Source organism: Pseudorasbora parva, chromosome 7 (genome assembly GCF_024679245.1).
Source record: "Pseudorasbora parva isolate DD20220531a chromosome 7, ASM2467924v1, whole genome shotgun sequence".
Taxonomy (NCBI): domain Eukaryota; kingdom Metazoa; phylum Chordata; class Actinopteri; order Cypriniformes; family Gobionidae; genus Pseudorasbora; species Pseudorasbora parva.
The window spans coordinates 38678747-38685490 of NC_090178.1; the positions used below are offsets into that span (position 1 = coordinate 38678747).

The 6744-nt window shown below is 46.6% G+C and overlaps 1 pseudogene; it reads left to right on the top strand.

Moving 5' to 3' along the window:
* Positions 1 to 3147: 3147 nt before the first annotated feature.
* LOC137083942 (uncharacterized) lies at positions 3148 to 6141 on the top strand (annotated as a pseudogene).
* Positions 6142 to 6744: the final 603 nt, after the last annotated feature.

Sequence of the window (6744 nt, forward strand, 5' to 3'; positions counted from 1 at the left end):
TTGTAGTGATTTTTACTTTTGTCCACCCAAGGACACTAAGTAAGAGAGTGATTGGTACTCACGTCACCGCTGACGTTGTGAATTTGGATCACACGTCACTTAAGGTGTGGTTATGAGTACATCAGATGACCACCTTCCCCCCTGTTAGTTTGGGACACTAGTCAAGGTCTTTTACCTTGGCTGTATGAGAACACTCCGCACAGGAGGCTGCCCAGTCATTTATAATGAATGAAAAGGGGGGAGAGTTGGTCAGCTGATTTATCTGAAAGATTGGTGAGATTTCTAACTTGTAGAGCCTTTTCTGCTTTATCAGCACAAGGAAGACACAATTGTAATAAAATAGATTTTATTAACAAAAGATAAACAGAACAATTAACACAACTACTAAATGAATACAATGAATGATAAAGGAATAAAGTGCGTAAAATGCATAAAATACATGTGAGTAAGTTAAGTGTGGCTATAGAAGAGTTACAGTATCTTATGGAAAGATAAACTGTTGTTTCTCTGAAATTAAGGTGAAGAACCTTATTATGTATCAAACAAATAAACGAAAGATTATTTGTTATTAACTAGCATCAGTTATATTACCTCTAATGTAAATTAGAAAATCATATACTGATAATATACAACAATGCCAAGGTCTCTAGAAAGAGGTTTGGTTAAGTGATATTTACGTTCCACGTGGTTGAGTAAGCAGTCCGATGGTGATGACTTCTTCCACTGGTTTTGCTGGGAGACAGTGCATTGAAGAAAGGAGCTGGAATCTGTTTCAACAGCCTTGAACACGAAGGTCTGTGGGATGCTGATCTCCTGGGGCACCAAAGGGTCCTAAAATCTGGAACACGCAGATGAGGCCCTGACGTAGGTGCAGAAGGTCCTTAATCTGGAACACGCAGACGAAGGAACCTTGAAGTGAAGGTTTACTCTCCTGAGCTTAACCTTGTTGCAAATGTCTCTGTGTGTCTTCTGCCTCTTTGGACCAGACACTCAGAAGTTGGTCAATCTGCTCTGGTCTCTTTAGCATGGAGACTCAGGACGTGCTGTAGTCGTCTCGCTGGACTAAAACTCTGAACGTAGTGTTGGTTAATGTCTCTTTCCTCACAGGCTGGAGGCTCAGAACGTTGTCGTATCTGTCACTGCCTCACAAACTGTAGATTCAGATCCTCGGATCTTGTGTTGTCTCTTTGGTTAAACCAGAGGCTCAGAACCTGGTTGCTCTGTCACAGTCTAATCCTCGGCGGACAGACTCAGAACCTGGTGAACTGTTTGTCTCTCGCGTGGAGGAGACTCAGAAACTGGTTGCTCTGTCATAGTCTAATCCTCTGCAGACAGACTCAGAACTTGGTGAACTGTTTGTCTCTCGGATGTGGAGACTCAGAACTTGATTGCTCTGTCACAGTCTAATCCTCAACGGACAGACTCAGAACTTGGTGAACTGTTTGTCTCTCGGATGTGGAGACTCAGAACCTGGTTGCTCTGTCACAGTCTAATCCTCAAGGGACAGACTCAGAACTAGGAGTGTCTATTGAAAGGGTACCTTTATCCTTTTCCGAATAGGAGGAGATTGCAATTTGGCGCTTCTCCATTCCAGTGTTGCTATTGGCTGCTGGCATCAGAGAGGGCACACAGTGTGGCCCACCCTTCTTTCCCCTGTGGAACTCATTTGCATACTGTACACAGTTAGAAGTCTTTAAAGGGTCTTTAAAGTTCATCAATGCCTTTCTCACTTTCCAAACCACCATCAGAATACCCTTGGCAATATACTAAACACATAGACACCAAACATGATGGAAAAAGATTGAACTGTCATGTGTTCATTCATTTGTTCATTAACAGCTGAATTTGTGGAAGATGTTGCATTACACATAGCTGTCACTGAGAATACTTATTTCTCTGAATAAGTATGAGATGGATATGTGTAGTTTACATCAGTCTTAAGGTTTCCAAACATAGTTGTGAATGGATTTGGATGGATCAGTTTTGGTCTTTCTTTGTTTCACTCACTACTGCTGAGGTCCCGAGGAATGTTTATGGCCGTCACAAATCAGGTCATTAGGGATCCATCTCTAGATGGGTGAAGGGCAGAAACTGCATGTGGACCAATGAGAAGTCTTGTCCTTCCTGGGCTTGGTACTAGAGGTCTTCTTCTTGCCCCCAAAGAGGTGTCCGGATGTTGTCCAAGCATCTTTATCTGATGGGTTGGACATCTTGTTTGTGCTAGTCCAACAAGATCCAATCAAAATGGAGCAAACCTTTGTCCCCTGTTATGGGCAAAGAGGGGCCCGGCCATAAACTGGGCCCTGGAATTCTGCTGTCCACTACACAATTATGTTCCTATTTAGAAAGAAATGGTATATGTGAGGATTTCCAGTCAGGATTTAGACCGTATCATAGTACTGAGACTGCTCTAATTAGAGTTACAAATGATTTACTCTTATCATCTGATCGTGGTTGTATCTCTCTATTAGTGTTACTCGATCTTAGCGCTGCATTCGATACTATCGATCACAATATTCTTCTGAATAGAATCGAAAATTATGTTGGCGTTAGTGGAACTGCTTTGGCATGGTTTAAGTGAAGTTTTATTAACTAATTTCGAGAGGAGCACGAACAGATAATTAAACAAAGGAGCATGTCTGATAACTTAACCTAATCAAGCCAGGTGGAGTACATCCAGACAAATTAAACCTAATCCAACACGAGCGGAGCATACTTAACTAATCAATCATCATAATCAGGTGGAGCGCATATATACAGCTGCCTTACCTTCCTTCAGTAGACAGTTTCTTAGCATTTCTGGTCTGACCATCTGCTACCATGTCGCAACACCAGTCTTCTTCAGACGACGAAACCAACTCCCATCGGGACCCTCCAGCTCAATTCGCCAGCCCCCGGACCACTCCTCCACCGCAGGACCTCGTACTAGAGCCCCAGGCTCTTCAGCGCGGCCGCCGGCCCGCTCGACTAGCTTCGCTAACTCCAAGAAGCCGAGGCTAACACTCGCCTCCACCAGCAAGACGGCCAAATACCTCCCCGGCTTCCTCTTACAGCTCGGCCGTCCCGACGATTCCAGCTATCGGGAAATGGACAGTAGTAGGATTGAGGCAAGCGCTGGTTAATTCCGACATACAGTTCTCGAGGAAGATGAACAAAGCGGAACTGTACAGCCTCTACGTCAGCCTGCAGCCAACCCACCATTCTCCTAAGTCCACCTCAGCTCCCAGATCAGCCAACAGCAGGCAGAATAGAGCACGCAGAGCTCAGGATTCGCCCCGCTCGACACCTTCTCCTCTCCGCACAAGGCCTGGCTCGATTCAAGTGAAGAGCCGCAACAGGCCTTCAGCGAGCCTGGGACGCGCCCCTGATTCCACCGCATCCAGGCTTCATCGGATCCCAACTGAGAGCCGACTTCGCACCGCAGCTCCTCCGGTGTAGCGACGCTCGCGGCCGGGCCTAGCGGCCTGCCCTCAGGCTCTCAGCTTGCTCCACCCGCCGTCTCTAACCCTTTACATTTCCAGTGGCCTTCTGCTCCCATCGCTGATGCTAGCGCGAGCTTGCTAGCAATGCAAGCACAAAAGAACCAACAGTCCTTTCCAACATTCGCTAACACTTCTTCTTTTCAGCTCCCTGCAGTTCCAGTAGCTTCAGCAAATGCAAGGCTGCTTCCACCTACAGCACAAGCATATTTGTCTCAAACATATCCCCCTTTTTCTCAGGCTCCCAACAACCTGTTTATTCAAGCTCCGGAAGCAGCCACGGCTCCCCTCTCTTCCAACCCCCTTCTGCAAACTAAATCTGCTTTTTCCCTCCTCACAGCAACACCGATGCCCGTTCCAGCTAACGCTGTTTCCTCGGAGCCGCCCCCAGTGGCCCAGAACATCCGGGCACAAATCCTGGCAGGTGTGGACATAGACATGTCATCTCTCCTCTCTATGTTTCCAGTATCAGATACAAACCGCCAAATTGACTGCGGGGATTTTTCCGTCACTTTAAAAAACCCCAACCCACACTCATCCCGCTTACTTTCGTTTCCCGAATTTTCCATTGCTTTTTCCCGTTTCACGGAAATAATTTGTTCAGTTTTCCCCCACAGGCGCCGCGAGCTAAACGATTATCTGGCGATCATAGCCGAGCTCGCGCTATCCTACGGAGGAGAACATTTTTACACGTATCACAAACTCTTCGCCGCCAAATGTGCCGTGCGGCTTGCTCAGTGGAATCAGTGCGCCTACTGGGGCGCTCTCGATACAGACCTCCACAGCAGAGTGTTTCTGGGCTGCAGGAACATCTCGTGCGCAGTTTGCAGGTCAGTGGCACATTCTACGACGTCATGCCCTCAGATTAATCCCCGCCCGGAGACTACCCATGCAAAATCAACAAGCTATGTGCCACGACCTGCAACCAACCCCGCAAATTACGATTACAGAAGAGATCCCTCACGCTTCATAGACAGGCAACCCTGCTTTAAATTCAATACAGGGAACTGCGCCAGACAGCGATGTAAATATCTGCACATCTGCAACTTCTGTGGCGGTGCTCATGCAAAATTTGTATGCCCTGTATCTAAATCACTTAATAAAAAAACAAAAAATTACTTATCGACTCCTGTAAAAAATATTTCTCGTCTTTCCGTCGAACTAGTGCACCACCCGGATACCGAATTCACGGATTATTTGCTGTCCGGGCTCGAACACGGCTTCAAGCCCGGCGTCGAATGTCCGCTCTCCCAAAACACCATATGCAATAATCTACAATCAGCTCTCGCCGAACCCGAAGTCGTAGACAACCTGATTAAAAAAGAAGTCGAATCAGGTTTCATGATAGGCCCTTTCGACAATTCGCCTTTTAACATTTTTCGTATTAGCCCCATCGGAGTGGCCACAAGAAAATTTTCGGGTAAAAAACGTCTCATAATCGATCTCTCAGCTCCGCACCATTCCCAGTTTCCCAGTATTAACAGCTTAATCCCCCTCGCCGAATTCTCTCTTAAATACCACGACATAGATCAGGCCATCGATATGATTAAAATCGCAGGTCGAGGCGCTTGGCTGGCAAAACTCGACATCACTTCAGCTTTCAAAGTGATGCCCATCCATCCAGATTCATGGCATCTTTTCGGAGTGCGCTGGCACGAGCAATTCTATTTCGCCGTACGCCTCGCGTTCGGTTGCAAAAGCAGCCCCAAGATTTTCGACATGCTATCAGAAGCTGTTTGTTGGATTTTGTCAAACAATTATGCCACGCCATCCCAGCAGCACATTTCCTCACCGCTCAAAAAGTGTTTTCCGAGCTCGGAATCCCCATCGCCCAGGAGAAAACCATGGGTCCCGCCACATCCATGGAATTTCTCGGAATTAACTTGGATTCAGTTAATTTCCACGCTTCATTGCCAAAAGAGAAAATTGATAGAATAATTCTAGTCTCCTCTACTTTCTTAGACCATTCCCACCGTTCCAAACGTGAAATGCTGTCTATGCTAGGACATCTAAACTTTGCAATGCGCATTATTCCGCAAGGACGCCCCTTTATCTCGCATCTCCTCTCACTCGCATCGTCGGTTCATGCGCTAGAGGACCTCATTTCGATAACCAAGTCGTGCCGTGACGAAATTAGGTTATGGTTAATCTTCCTAAAACAGTGGAACGGATTGTCTTTTTTCTATAACAATCTTGTCTCTTCCCCAGTCGACATCCAGCTTTTTACAGATGCAGCCCCTTCAATCGGCTTTGGGGGATTCTACCAAGGACGCTGGTTTGCATCTCCTTGGCCTCCACAGCTCCAGGACATGTCTCAGTCCTCAGCGCTATTCGAGCTTTACCCCCTCGTAGTTGCGGCTTTTCTGTGGGGGAAAGAGTGGACGGCTAGCAGCATATTAGTGCATTGCGACAACGAAGCGACCGTCCAATGCATTAATAAAGGCCGCTCTCATTCACCCGCCCTGATGCCCTTTCTAAGACGTCTCATCTGGATCTCAGCATGCGACCAATTCATTATCATTGCTAAACATGTCCCAGGGTCCAAAAATCTAATTGCTGACTCCCTGTCTCGCTTTCTGTTTCAGAAATTCAGGACATTGGCTCCAAAGGCGGACCAGTTCCCAACTCCAGTACCTCATATTCAGAACTGATATTCCCTTAAACCACCCACTAAAACCCCTCCTTGATGCATCACTTAACAGCATTCTCCAAGCCGTCTCAACCAGAACAATCCAATCCTACCTGACAGCGTGGAGATGTTTTAAATCCTTCCACCTCACGTATAACCTACAATTTCCCGATTTTTCCCTCCTCTCAATCACCTCCTTTATCTCTTATCTCAACAACATTAAGGGTTTTCAAGCAGGGTCCATCAAAGGCTACCTGAGCGGCGTCCAGTTTTTTCACAAATTAATTTATGGCGCACCCTCCCCAGAGATAAATAATTCTCAAACCTCCCTCCAGATCAAAGGGATCCAGCGATCACAACCCACCCGCCCCGACAGCAGACAACCAATTACACTAGACGTTCTCACACAATGTATCCAAACACTTCGTACTAGCTACCAGCCCATCGATACAGCCCACACACTCGACACCATGTTCATTTTAGCCTTTTTCGGTTTTCTAAGATGCTCCGAAATTGCGATCACTTCTAAATTTGACCCAAAAATACACCCCACCATCTCCGACCTGTCAGTTCTCGATAGCGAAACCATATCATACTCAATCAAACGAAGCAAGACAGACCAAGCCCAAAAAGGCC